The following is a 13,681-nucleotide window of genomic DNA, read 5'->3' on the forward strand; positions in this document are numbered from 1 at the left end:
AAAACAAAAAAAAATCTGTTCTTATCAGCTTAATATCTGATACGCTGCTCATCGAGCAGCTCATATATTAAACTGATTTTTGGAACTGGGCCGTGGAAAGAGGCTTGCCTCGTCCCGGCCACGGGTTGCCTCGGTATAGCACTACCTCCGAGCGTGGCCCACTTCCCTCTGGGGAAGAAATAATCAAGTGAAAGCAGAACAAATGACCAAGCAACCAACCTTCACATTCTCTTCTCTTTTCTAGGTAGCATAGCAGCGAGTGGACAGCACGACACGACAGGACGAGGAGCACGTGACCCCCATTACCACATGGTATGCGCAGACAAGTTGCGTTTTGCGGTTCCGGAGAGGTTGAAAAGGCATACTTACCTGACGCGGGAGGCACTGTGATCAGGGAGGCAGTCCTCTCAAGGTGAGGCTCTTTCATTGCACTTCGATTGGGTTGACCCTTGCGATTACCCCAAATGTGGGTAACTCGAGCGTATAATTTCTGGTAGTGGGGACCTGCGTTCGCGCTAGTCCCCGCACCAAACCCCGGTGGCAAAGTTGGCTAATGGGAAGGTTTGTTGGTAACGTTTCAGGCAGGGCAGGGAAGGAGATGCGGTGGCGGTGTAAGGACTAAGGAAGGTGAGTTGTATTTGTGAATTCCACTGCTGAAATTGTAGGTGAATGTTCCGTACTTGGTGCACTGCAAAACTGTGATTTTATTTCTTTCATTCTTGGCCGTAGAGAGAGCGAGAGGACGTGTTTATTTCAGCCGCATCGATTTCCATCGATAGACGAGTGAGACAAGAAAATGCCAGCGGGTCGAGCTCTTATCCTCGTGCATCGTTTCGAAAACGTAAGTGGATGTGTGTTTGTACTGCTCCATCGCGATAGATTTCTTTTGCGTTGTGTTATGTTGCGTTCTGGAGAGCCCGTTTTGCATTGAGTAACTGAGGACCCGCCAGATCAGTTGGCGTTACATTTCTGTGGCCAACACTTTGTGGTTTCTCTATGTTATCAGTTAATTGGATTGTTATCATAAAAAGTAAATCTTTCATGGTCAGGATAGTGTCTTATCGGCCCTTTGAATACGTACTGTCCGTGTTGAGCAGGGAACAGTAAGACTTTGAAGTGCGCTACGTCACGTAAGTCACGTTTTCGCAGGATCAATGTTGTAGTGTTGTAGCCTTCGTTGTATGCATATCATCCGGGCTAGGTTAACTTCCATCTAATGCATAACAGTGCATGCATTTTTTACTTGTCGTATCCTGTTCTTTGCTCACACGAAAAGATACGTTTCATGTCATAAACGTTGGATTGATAAGATCTCGCGCGCACGCGCTCCCTTGGGAATACAAGTTCCACTTTCTCGTGTGAACTATTTTGTTTTTGTTGTATGTCTCATCTTTGACATATCGTTGGCATGTTGTGTTCAAAAAACCTGGTTTGGAATGTTCTTTCATTAAAGGAAACTGAGATTTTTTGAGATAATCAAGTGTACAGAAGGAAAAAGGGAAGCCTACAACACGGGGTATTCCCAGGCGGTCTCCCATCCAAGTACTAACCCCGCCCGACAGGGCTTAACTTCGGTGATCGGACGAGAACCGGTGTTTTCCCTGTGGTATGGTCGTAGACAAGTAATTCGCCGTGAAAATTAACTTTGTTATAAGGGAAAATAAAAACGAGGTCAGAGCAAGCACAATGTGCATTTGTCCTCTTGCCGTCAACGCAAGTGCCATGCAATGCTGGTCCTGCTGCCCACTGTACAAGGGCGATCGTTGTGTGCGCCTCGCTTTCAGGTTGGCTTTGGGCATTCCTTCCTTGGCACGGATTGTAATCGGACCACCATATCTCGTGGCCATGAGACTGGGAGCACCTTGTCCGCTGTGAGCATTTACGGGCATCGCTTCTCGGCCTTTTGGCTAAGATCAAGTGTAGTATCTGTTCTTATCAGCTTAATATCTGATACGCTGCTCATCGAGCAGCTCATATATTAAACTGATTTTTGGAACTGGGCCGTGGAAAAGAGGCTTGCCTCGTCCCGGCCACGGGTTGCCTCGGTATAGCACTACCTCCGAGCGTGGCCCACTTCCCTCTGGGGAAGAAATAATCAAGTGAAAGCAGAACAAATGACCAAGCAACCAACCTTCACATTTCTCTTCTCTTTTCTAGGTAGCATAGCAGCGAGTGGACAGCACGACACGACAGGACGAGGAGCACGTGACCCCCATTACCACATGGTATGCGCAGACAAGTTGCGTTTTTGCGGTTCCGGAGAGGTTGAAAAGGCATACTTACCTGACGCGGGTTTTTATTATCTGCCAGGTTCGTGCCTTTCCTTGTGGTACGCGTAAGTTCCGTATTGGAATTGGAGTGTGGGGACAAGCGTTTTTGGGATTTGTGGTAAGATTTTTGATTCCTGAGTTTTACTGGTGACCCTCCTGGGGACTTATGCTTGGCGTCCTGCCATAACCCAGGGTAGCCAGTCTTTCTGTTCCCTTCCTGGGAGCTTTGCTTTCCGGGGGGACTGTTTTTTCTCTTTTTCCCTTTTCATCATGCCTCTTGCGGCCTTTAAGAGGACAGTAGTCCTCGACCTTTCCGATGTTCCAACCTCTGTTCCCAGGGCGGAACTTGTTACAGCCATCAAGGGAAAGTTCACCCCCTTTGTGATTGACAGTATTCAGTTTGTTCCCGTAAAACTGGTTCAGATTACTTTCGCTGACCCAAAATGTAAAAATATTGTTGAAGGTTATGATTTTGTCACTTTAGCTGGTGCTAAGTGCAAAGTCATGTATGCTGGGCCTCGAGCTCAAAATGTTATGTTGTATCACTATCCCTTTGAGGAGAGTGATGATCGCCTCCGGCCCTACTTTTCCTCGTACGGGAAGGTGGAGACGATAAGGCACCAGCATTACCCGGGTGACCCTGCAATCTGCACTGGAGCCCGTATCATCAAAATGGTTCGTTCTGGCCGGATCCCTCGTAATCTGGACATTGCTGGATATAAATGTAAGGTGTGGTATGTGGGTCAGCCGGCCGAATGTGATATCTGTCGTGGGGAACACCTCACCAAAAACTGTGACTTGCGCGGGAAGTGCCGCAGGTGTCGGGAGCCTGGTCACATGGCCAGGGATTGCCCAACCCCCCCAATGCCTGGGGGAACCCACCATCTTCGCCTGCGACCCCCGCCCATCCGTCCGCTTCACTTGTTGTTGGTGCCACTCCCCCGGAGTCGCTGCCTCCCCTCCTGGATGTCAGTTCTGGTCCTGAGGACCTTCCCACTTCTCCTGCAAGCTCTGACCATGAGGACTCTGGGGACGAGGGGGTAACCCTTCGTCCTCCTGCCCCCACGCAACCTGGTATTTCAAGTTGGGGTTCCCACACCGACCTCAGGGACAATGAGTTATCCCCCCTGGTACTCCACCCATGGCCTCTCCTGCCACCAGTAAATGTTAAGGAGGGTGCGGCCCTCCCTAAAACGGTAATGGTGGGTCCTCGACGCGCGTGCAGGTGGCTGCCTCCCCCGCCGCTGCGTCTGATGGTTTGGCTGCGCCACAGAGTAATACAATGTTAACACTAGTAGTAACGTAGTTGGTGTAATGGACAATACTACTATAGTTAATGGAAAAGAAATGGAAATGGATAATAGTAATAATGTAGTTACTGGAAAAGAAATGACAAATAATGCTGTAGTTAATGGAAAAGAAATGGAAATGGATAATAGTAATAATGGAAAAGAAATGGATACGAATGATAATGAACTAGTTAATGAGACTGAATACAGTCAAAGTATATTTAGTGACGATGACCCTTTAACGGGCATCAATGTAACCCCTGTAAATACCCCACAGGTTCTATCTCTGTCTCCCGTAATGGTTAACGAGGTCGAGCTGACTGATTCACCAGTCACTAAGCGTGGACTTTCGGATGTTGAGGCTTCCTCTGATGATCAGGTCAAGTCTAAGAAGAAAGCGAAGAAACCTCTTCCTGGTTCTGCGGTCCCCGGCCGCTCGAAGTCTGGAAAGGGCAGGGAGTCTGGGAGGGCTGTTCATTCTGGCCTTCCCTCCTTGGCTCCCCCTGCCCCGGTTCGGAGCCGTCGCTCCTAGTTGTGCTGTCTCTCTCTTTCTTCTCAGTTATGGCTCTCTCTATCCTCTCCTTAAACACCAATGGTCTCAGGGACTCGTCCAAGCGCGCTGGTGTTCTGCACTGGTTACGTTCCTTTCCTCAGGTCCCTGACATTGTCTGCCTACAAGAGGGCCCACTGCTCTTCAGACAGTGAATGTCAGTCTGGTTTCGTTCATCTGGTTTTAATGCAGTTGCTTCTGTTGGCTCTGCACACTCTTGTGGTTGCATCATTTTATTCCGCCCCACGGTCACCCTTACGAGCTCTTGGTGTGACACCGCTGGGCGTGTTGTTTTTTGCCACTTTACCCATTCTGGGCACCCGTTTCGTATCTGCTGTCTCTACGCCCCCAATCGCAACCCAGCCCGTGACGACTTCCTGGACGACGTCTCGTCTTGGGTTGATCCCACCTATCCGACCTTCCTTGCCGGGGACTTTAACACTGTGTTCGACCGCGCCCTCGATCGTCGGGGCTCCAATGTCTCTGACACTTCCCGCGAAAGTACTGCTACCTTAAAACGTCTTTTTGACTCCTGCTGTTGTCTGGACATTTGGAGGCACCTGCATCCTTCCGATTCTGCCTTCTCTTGGACTCGCTCAGACGGCCTTATGGCCTCCCGTATTGATCTCATTGGTGCCCCGTACTCCTGTTACCATCAGTCTTGACTTGCGATATTATTCCTTGTCCGTTTTCGGATCACTGTGGTGTGGTGCTTTCTTGTAGTGTCCCAGACATTGCTGCTCCTGGGACAGTTTCTGGAAGCTCAACATTTCTGTCCTCAATGATGAGGACTATATCCAGCATATCACTAATTTTTGGTCCGTTTGGAGGCAGTCCATGCTGTCCTTCCCGTCACTAGCTAAGTGGTGGGATAAGGGCAAGAGCCAAATCAAAGGCCTCACAATTAAATATTGCGCTGAGCGCTCGAAAGAAAACATCGCAGTGTCGAGACCTCCTTGGCCGACTAGCTGGGCATCTTAAGAACCGTGTTGATGCCGGTTTCACCTCCTGTGTTGAGCCGTACCATTCTACCCTGTCTGCCCTTGCTGCCCTAGACCTCGAGGCAGCTCGGGGAGCCCAAGTCCGTGCTCGGGCCAATGGGTTGAGGAAGGTGAAACCTCCTCGGCCTTTTTCTTCCGTCTGGAAAAGAAGCGTGCCGCCGACCGACTTATTTCAGCACTTCGATGCGATGATGGCACAGTGGTCTCGAGTTCAAAGGACCTATGCCAGGCTTTTGCTTCCTTTTATTCTAACTTGTTTAGTGCCGAGCCTACTGACGGGGACGTGGCTCTTTCCCTGCTCGACGCCCTCACCTCCACCTTGTCCGCCGACCAGGCTCAACAGTGTGATGGTCCTCTCCAGTCGGAGGAGTGTTATACTGCTTTATGTGGGATGGCTCGAGGCAAGACCCCGGGCTTGGATGGCCTCCCTATGGAGTTTTATGTCAAATTCTGGCCGGTGCTCGGACAGGACCTCGTGCTCGTCCTGAACTCATGTTATGAGGCTGGCACTCTCAGCCTCTCTCAGCGTCGAGGCATCATTTCTCTCATCTTTAAGACGGGTGACCGGCTGAACCCTCGTAACTGGCGGCCAATTTCCCTCCTTAGTGTGGACTACAAGCTCGCTGCCCGCGTCATCGCTGGGCGTCTCCTGAAGGTTATTCATGCCGTGGTGGCTGAGGATCAAACCTGTGGTGTCCCCGGTCGTTATATTGGTGAGAACGTCGCTTATCTCCGAGACATGGTCCATTACGCCACGCAATCCGGGTCTCCTTGTGCCATCCTCTCGCTCGACCAAGAAAAAGCGTTTGATCGCGTTGATTGGTCCTTTCTGCATGCCACCCTCTGCAGAATGGGTTTCCAAACCTCCTTTCTGCGCTGGATCCGCCTTTTCTATAATGCTGTTCAGAGTGCTGTCATTGTTAACGGTCATGTCTCAAACTTTTTCAGTCTCACACGGGGGGTGCGTCAAGGCTGCCCCCTCGCACCTTTGCTGTATGTTATGGTCGCTGAGGTCTTGGCCGCCAATATTCGAGCAAATCCCGCCATTACTGGACCTTTGCTGCCTGGACTGCCCTCACCGCTCTCTCCAATTTCCCAGTACGCGGATGACACATCGCTCATCTTGTCCTCCGATGCCTCCATTAGGGCTGTTTTTGACACCTACACAAGGTATGAGCTTGGTTCTGGATCCAAGCTCAACCTGACAAAGTCTCGCGGCTTGTGGCTGGGGTCTTGGGCTGGCCGAACTGACCCCCCTGTCCCTCTCGACTGGACATCTTCTAAGCTTAAAATCCTCGGAGTCTTCATTGGCCCGCATGACATTGATGAACTAATTGGCGGCCTCGGATAGAGGCTGTGGAACGCGTCCTCTCCTCCTGGCGTCAGCGCTCCTTGTCTTTTCATGGCAAGGCTTTGGTCATCAATTGCCTGGCCCTCGCCAGGGTTTGGTATGTGGCATCCCTGGTCCACATGCCCCCCTGGGTACTTAAAGAACTTAACTCCCTTGTTTTCTCATTCTTCTGGAAAACCAAGCGGGAGCTCGTTGCACGTGCTGTGGTCGTTCAGCCCACATCGCTGGGAGGTTTCTCGGTGGTGGACATTAAGCTCAAGGTTTGGTCGCTTCTGGGTCAGTGGGTCAAACGGTCTACTTTGTCCTCGTCAAGCTGGTCCTCCTTTGTGTCGTACTGGTTTCAATCGTGTTTTGCTGCCTCCTCTCTTGATGTTTTCTCCCGTCCCGCTGCCTTCGACAGGTCCCTGTTACCGCCATTTTACTCCTCTTTGCTTTTGGCCTGGGAGTCGCTTGGTGGCTCTTTTTCCCCCTCCCGGGGAACTTTGGTTTTCGCATCCTCTGACCCTCACGTTGTCGCCTCCGTGGCTTTTTTTCTCTGCCAAAGTCGGTTACCAGTTTCTTTTATCCTGTTCCTCTGTCACACCGCACTGTGTAGTTAAGTTCTTTCCCTCCTTTGGGGACCTTTACTGGTATGATACGTGGCGCCAGTTCCACTTCTTTGATTTTGACCGCTTTGTTGTTGATTTCTCCTGGAAGGTAGCTCATGGTGTGATTTACACTGCTGAGCGTCTTCTCTCTTTTGGTTTATCTGTCTCCTCCGCTTGTTTTTGTGGTCCTGTCGTCGAGTCACTGTCGCATTTGCTCTTTGTGTGTCCCCTTGCTCAAAGTGTTGTTGGTTGGCTACAGTCCCTCCTTTTTCATTTCTCGCCTATGTGTCCTGTGCTTGAGCGTCGCCATTTACTTTTTGGTTTCAATTCCACTGAGCTTCACGCAGTGCCCAAAGTCTTCAGTTACCTGTTGTGTGCCTGTAAGTTTCACATCTGGCTGGCCCGCAATGACTACCGCTTTCGTTCTGTCAACCTGGGGCCCTCGCCGTCATTGAGGGAGCAAAGGCCCGTGTCAAGTTCCACCTCCCCTTGCTCTTCAAGCGTTTTTCAACCCGGAGACGTCGACGTTATTTTGCCCGCCAGTGGGGGGCGGATGGAGTCATCGCCTCTATGTTTCCAACAAGCTCGTTTTTCGCTTCGGGCCACCTGCTTAATTCACCCTCTGTACCACCTGATTTGCTTAGTTTTATTTCGCCTCTGTCGCCTAATACTGGTGACCAATGCCTCAGGCGTTGGATGAGTCTGTCGACTGGTGACCTTTGGTCTGCCATTCACCGCTGCTCATCGAGCAGCTCATATATTAAACTGATTTTTGGAACTGGGCCGTGGAAAAGAGGCTTGCCTCGTCCCGGCCACGGGTTGCCTCGGTATAGCACTACCTCCGAGCGTGGCCCACTTCCCTCTGGGGAAGAAATAATCAAGTGAAAGCAGAACAAATGACCAAGCAACCAACCTTCACATTCTCTTCTCTTTTCTAGGTAGCATAGCAGCGAGTGGACAGCACGACACGACAGGACGAGGAGCACGTGACCCCCATTACCACATGGTATGCGCAGACAAGTTGCGTTTTGCGGTTCCGGAGAGGTTGAAAAGGCATACTTACCTGACGCGGGAGGCACTGTGATCAGGGAGGCAGTCCTCTCAAGGTGAGGCTCTTTCATTGCACTTCGATTGGGTTGACCCTTGCGATTACCCCAAATGTGGGTAACTCGAGCGTATAATTTCTGGTAGTGGGGACCTGCGTTCGCGCTAGTCCCCGCACCAAACCCCGGTGGCAAAGTTGGCTAATGGGAAGGTTTGTTGGTAACGTTTCAGGCAGGGCAGGGAAGGAGATGCGGTGGCGGTGTAAGGACTAAGGAAGGTGAGTTGTATTTGTGAATTCCACTGCTGAAATTGTAGGTGAATGTTCCGTACTTGGTGCACTGCAAAACTGTGATTTTATTTCTTTCATTCTTGGCCGTAGAGAGAGCGAGAGGACGTGTTTATTTCAGCCGCATCGATTTCCATCGATAGACGAGTGAGACAAGAAAATGCCAGCGGGTCGAGCTCTTATCCTCGTGCATCGTTTCGAAAACGTAAGTGGATGTGTGTTTGTACTGCTCCATCGCGATAGATTTCTTTTGCGTTGTGTTATGTTGCGTTCTGGAGAGCCCGTTTTGCATTGAGTAACTGAGGACCCGCCAGATCAGTTGGCGTTACATTTCTGTGGCCAACACTTTGTGGTTTCTCTATGTTATCAGTTAATTGGATTGTTATCATAAAAAGTAAATCTTTCATGGTCAGGATAGTGTCTTATCGGCCCTTTGAATACGTACTGTCCGTGTTGAGCAGGGAACAGTAAGACTTTGAAGTGCGCTACGTCACGTAAGTCACGTTTTCGCAGGATCAATGTTGTAGTGTTGTAGCCTTCGTTGTATGCATATCATCCGGGCTAGGTTAACTTCCATCTAATGCATAACAGTGCATGCATTTTTTACTTGTCGTATCCTGTTCTTTGCTCACACGAAAAGATACGTTTCATGTCATAAACGTTGGATTGATAAGATCTCGCGCGCACGCGCTCCCTTGGGAATACAAGTTCCACTTTCTCGTGTGAACTATTTTGTTTTTGTTGTATGTCTCATCTTTGACATATCGTTGGCATGTTGTGTTCAAAAAACCTGGTTTGGAATGTTCTTTCATTAAAGGAAACTGAGATTTTTTGAGATAATCAAGTGTACAGAAGGAAAAAGGGAAGCCTACAACACGGGGTATTCCCAGGCGGTCTCCCATCCAAGTACTAACCCCGCCCGACAGGGCTTAACTTCGGTGATCGGACGAGAACCGGTGTTTTCCCTGTGGTATGGTCGTAGACAAGTAATTCGCCGTGAAAATTAACTTTGTTATAAGGGAAAATAAAAACGAGGTCAGAGCAAGCACAATGTGCATTTGTCCTCTTGCCGTCAACGCAAGTGCCATGCAATGCTGGTCCTGCTGCCCACTGTACAAGGGCGATCGTTGTGTGCGCCTCGCTTTCAGGTTGGCTTTGGGCATTCCTTCCTTGGCACGGATTGTAATCGGACCACCATATCTCGTGGCCATGAGACTGGGAGCACCTTGTCCGCTGTGAGCATTTACGGGCATCGCTTCTCGGCCTTTTGGCTAAGATCAAGTGTAGTATCTGTTCTTATCAGCTTAATATCTGATCGCTGCTCATCGAGCAGCTCATATATTAAACTGATTTTTGGAACTGGGCCGTGGAAAAGAGGCTTGCCTCGTCCCGGCCACGGGTTGCCTCGGTATAGCACTACCTCCGAGCGTGGCCCACTTCCCTCTGGGGAAGAAATAATCAAGTGAAAGCAGAACAAATGACCAAGCAACCAACCTTCACATTCTCTTCTCTTTTCTAGGTAGCATAGCAGCGAGTGGACAGCACGACACGACAGGACGAGGAGCACGTGACCCCCATTACCACATGGTATGCGCAGACAAGTTGCGTTTTGCGGTTCCGGAGAGGTTGAAAAGGCATACTTACCTGACGCGGGAGGCACTGTGATCAGGGAGGCAGTCCTCTCAAGGTGAGGCTCTTTCATTGCACTTCGATTGGGTTGACCCTTGCGATTACCCCAAATGTGGGTAACTCGAGCGTATAATTTCTGGTAGTGGGGACCTGCGTTCGCGCTAGTCCCCGCACCAAACCCCGGTGGCAAAGTTGGCTAATGGGAAGGTTTGTTGGTAACGTTTCAGGCAGGGCAGGGAAGGAGATGCGGTGGCGGTGTAAGGACTAAGGAAGGTGAGTTGTATTTGTGAATTCCACTGCTGAAATTGTAGGTGAATGTTCCGTACTTGGTGCACTGCAAAACTGTGATTTTATTTCTTTCATTCTTGGCCGTAGAGAGAGCGAGAGGACGTGTTTATTTCAGCCGCATCGATTTCCATCGATAGACGAGTGAGACAAGAAAATGCCAGCGGGTCGAGCTCTTATCCTCGTGCATCGTTTCGAAACAAGTAAGTGGATGTGTGTTTGTACTGTCTCCATCGCGATGATTTCGTTTGCGTTGTGTTATGTTGCGTTCTGGAGAGCCCGTTTTGCATTGAGTAACTGAGGACCCGCCAGATCAGTTGGCGTTACATTTCTGTGGCCAACACTTTGTGGTTTCTCTATGTTATCAGTTAATTGGATTGTTATCATAAAAAGTAAATCTTTCATGGTCAGGATGTGTCTTATCGGCCCTTGAATACGTACTGTCCGTGTTGAGCAGGGAACAGTAAGACTTTGAAGTGCGCTACGTCACGTAAGTCACGTTTTCGCAGGATCAATGTTGTAGTGTTGTAGCCTTCGTTGTATGCATATCATCCGGGCTAGGTTAACTTCCATCTAATGCATAACAGTGCATGCATTTTTTACTTGTCGTATCCTGTTCTTTGCTCACACGAAAAGATACGTTTCATGTCATAAACGTTGGATTGATAAGATCTCGCGCGCACGCGCTCCCTTGGGAATACAAGTTCCACTTTCTCGTGTGAACTATTTTGTTTTTGTTGTATGTCTCATCTTTGACATATCGTTGGCATGTTGTGTTCAAAAAACCTGGTTTGGAATGTTCTTTCATTAAAGGAAACTGAGATTTTTTGAGATAATCAAGTGTACAGAAGGAAAAAGGGAAGCCTACAACACGGGGTATTCCCAGGCGGTCTCCCATCCAAGTACTAACCCCGCCCGACAGGGCTTAAACTTCGGTGATCGGACGAGAACCGGTGTTTTCCCTGTGGTATGGTCGTAGACAAGTAATTCGCCGTGAAAATTAACTTTGTTATAAGGGAAAATAAAAACGAGGTCAGAGCAAGCACAATGTGCATTTGTCCTCTTGCCGTCAACGCAAGTGCCATGCAATGCTGGTCCTGCTGCCCACTGTACAAGGGCGATCGTTGTGTGCGCCTCGCTTTCAGGTTGGCTTTGGGCATTCCTTCCTTGGCACGGATTGTAATCGGACCACCATATCTCGTGGCCATGAGACTGGGAGCACCTTGTCCGCTGTGAGCATTTACGGGCATCGCTTCTCGGCCTTTTGGCTAAGATCAAGTGTAGTATCTGTTCTTATCAGCTTAATATCTGATACGCTGCTCATCGAGCAGCTCATATATTAAACTGATTTTTGGAACTGGGCCGTGGAAAAGAGGCTTGCCTCGTCCCGGCCACGGGTTGCCTCGGTATAGCACTACCTCCGAGCGTGGCCCACTTCCCTCTGGGGAAGAAATAATCAAGTGAAAGCAGAACAAATGACCAAGCAACCAACCTTCACATTTCTCTTCTCTTTTCTAGGTAGCATAGCAGCGAGTGGACAGCACGACACGACAGGACGAGGAGCACGTGACCCCCATTACCACATGGTATGCGCAGACAAGTTGCGTTTTTGCGGTTCCGGAGAGGTTGAAAAGGCATACTTACCTGACGCGGGTTTTTATTATCTGCCAGGTTCGTGCCTTTCCTTGTGGTACGCGTAAGTTCCGTATTGGAATTGGAGTGTGGGGACAAGCGTTTTTGGGATTTGTGGTAAGATTTTTGATTCCTGAGTTTTACTGGTGACCCTCCTGGGGACTTATGCTTGGCGTCCTGCCATAACCCAGGGTAGCCAGTCTTTCTGTTCCCTTCCTGGGAGCTTTGCTTTCCGGGGGGACTGTTTTTTCTCTTTTTCCCTTTTCATCATGCCTCTTGCGGCCTTTAAGAGGACAGTAGTCCTCGACCTTTCCGATGTTCCAACCTCTGTTCCCAGGGCGGAACTTGTTACAGCCATCAAGGGAAAGTTCACCCCCTTTGTGATTGACAGTATTCAGTTTGTTCCCGTAAAACTGGTTCAGATTACTTTCGCTGACCCAAAATGTAAAAATATTGTTGAAGGTTATGATTTTGTCACTTTAGCTGGTGCTAAGTGCAAAGTCATGTATGCTGGGCCTCGAGCTCAAAATGTTATGTTGTATCACTATCCCTTTGAGGAGAGTGATGATCGCCTCCGGCCCTACTTTTCCTCGTACGGGAAGGTGGAGACGATAAGGCACCAGCATTACCCGGGTGACCCTGCAATCTGCACTGGAGCCCGTATCATCAAAATGGTTCGTTCTGGCCGGATCCCTCGTAATCTGGACATTGCTGGATATAAATGTAAGGTGTGGTATGTGGGTCAGCCGGCCGAATGTGATATCTGTCGTGGGGAACACCTCACCAAAAACTGTGACTTGCGCGGGAAGTGCCGCAGGTGTCGGGAGCCTGGTCACATGGCCAGGGATTGCCCAACCCCCCCAATGCCTGGGGGAACCCACCATCTTCGCCTGCGACCCCCGCCCATCCGTCCGCTTCACTTGTTGTTGGTGCCACTCCCCCGGAGTCGCTGCCTCCCCTCCTGGATGTCAGTTCTGGTCCTGAGGACCTTCCCACTTCTCCTGCAAGCTCTGACCATGAGGACTCTGGGGACGAGGGGGTAACCCTTCGTCCTCCTGCCCCCACGCAACCTGGTATTTCAAGTTGGGGTTCCCACACCGACCTCAGGGACAATGAGTTATCCCCCCTGGTACTCCACCCATGGCCTCTCCTGCCACCAGTAAATGTTAAGGAGGGTGCGGCCCTCCCTAAAACGGTAATGGTGGGTCCTCGACGCGCGTGCAGGTGGCTGCCTCCCCCGCCGCTGCGTCTGATGGTTTGGCTGCGCCACAGAGTAATACAATGTTAACACTAGTAGTAACGTAGTTGGTGTAATGGACAATACTACTATAGTTAATGGAAAAGAAATGGAAATGGATAATAGTAATAATGTAGTTACTGGAAAAGAAATGACAAATAATGCTGTAGTTAATGGAAAAGAAATGGAAATGGATAATAGTAATAATGGAAAAGAAATGGATACGAATGATAATGAACTAGTTAATGAGACTGAATACAGTCAAAGTATATTTAGTGACGATGACCCTTTAACGGGCATCAATGTAACCCCTGTAAATACCCCACAGGTTCTATCTCTGTCTCCCGTAATGGTTAACGAGGTCGAGCTGACTGATTCACCAGTCACTAAGCGTGGACTTTCGGATGTTGAGGCTTCCTCTGATGATCAGGTCAAGTCTAAGAAGAAAGCGAAGAAACCTCTTCCTGGTTCTGCGGTCCCCGGCCGCTCGAAGTCTGGAAAGGGCAGGGAGTCTGGGAGG

General features: G+C 49.7%; 10 non-coding genes and 1 pseudogene across 10 annotated transcripts; 8 read left to right on the forward strand and 3 right to left on the reverse strand.

Moving 5' to 3' along the window:
- Positions 1-167, forward strand: LOC138012108 (U2 spliceosomal RNA; annotated as a pseudogene).
- A 194-nt stretch (positions 168-361) lies between these two features.
- On the forward strand, positions 362-525 carry LOC138011953 (U1 spliceosomal RNA). The gene has a single exon (XR_011124853.1). It is a non-coding gene; the product is annotated as a U1 spliceosomal RNA (small nuclear RNA).
- Positions 526-1,501: 976 nt separating this feature from the next.
- Positions 1,502-1,620, reverse strand: LOC138012158 (5S ribosomal RNA). The gene has a single exon (XR_011125017.1). It is a non-coding gene; the product is annotated as a 5S ribosomal RNA (ribosomal RNA).
- A 267-nt stretch (positions 1,621-1,887) lies between these two features.
- On the forward strand, positions 1,888-2,079 carry LOC138012036 (U2 spliceosomal RNA). The gene has a single exon (XR_011124927.1). It is a non-coding gene; the product is annotated as a U2 spliceosomal RNA (small nuclear RNA).
- Positions 2,080-7,718: 5,639 nt separating this feature from the next.
- On the forward strand, positions 7,719-7,909 carry LOC138012126 (U2 spliceosomal RNA). Its single transcript, XR_011124994.1, has one exon. It is a non-coding gene; the product is annotated as a U2 spliceosomal RNA (small nuclear RNA).
- A 194-nt stretch (positions 7,910-8,103) lies between these two features.
- On the forward strand, positions 8,104-8,267 carry LOC138011954 (U1 spliceosomal RNA). Its single transcript, XR_011124854.1, has one exon. It is a non-coding gene; the product is annotated as a U1 spliceosomal RNA (small nuclear RNA).
- A 976-nt stretch (positions 8,268-9,243) lies between these two features.
- Positions 9,244-9,362, reverse strand: LOC138012159 (5S ribosomal RNA). The gene has a single exon (XR_011125018.1). It is a non-coding gene; the product is annotated as a 5S ribosomal RNA (ribosomal RNA).
- A 267-nt stretch (positions 9,363-9,629) lies between these two features.
- LOC138012061 (U2 spliceosomal RNA) lies at positions 9,630-9,820 on the forward strand. The gene has a single exon (XR_011124950.1). It is a non-coding gene; the product is annotated as a U2 spliceosomal RNA (small nuclear RNA).
- A 194-nt stretch (positions 9,821-10,014) lies between these two features.
- On the forward strand, positions 10,015-10,178 carry LOC138011955 (U1 spliceosomal RNA). Its single transcript, XR_011124855.1, has one exon. It is a non-coding gene; the product is annotated as a U1 spliceosomal RNA (small nuclear RNA).
- Positions 10,179-11,153: 975 nt separating this feature from the next.
- On the reverse strand, positions 11,154-11,273 carry LOC138011902 (5S ribosomal RNA). Its single transcript, XR_011124810.1, has one exon. It is a non-coding gene; the product is annotated as a 5S ribosomal RNA (ribosomal RNA).
- A 267-nt stretch (positions 11,274-11,540) lies between these two features.
- On the forward strand, positions 11,541-11,732 carry LOC138012038 (U2 spliceosomal RNA). The gene has a single exon (XR_011124928.1). It is a non-coding gene; the product is annotated as a U2 spliceosomal RNA (small nuclear RNA).
- Positions 11,733-13,681: the final 1,949 nt, after the last annotated feature.

The sequence above is a fragment of the Montipora foliosa genome, chromosome 7 (assembly GCF_036669935.1).
Source record: "Montipora foliosa isolate CH-2021 chromosome 7, ASM3666993v2, whole genome shotgun sequence".
NCBI classification, from domain to species: Eukaryota; Metazoa; Cnidaria; class Anthozoa; order Scleractinia; family Acroporidae; genus Montipora; species Montipora foliosa.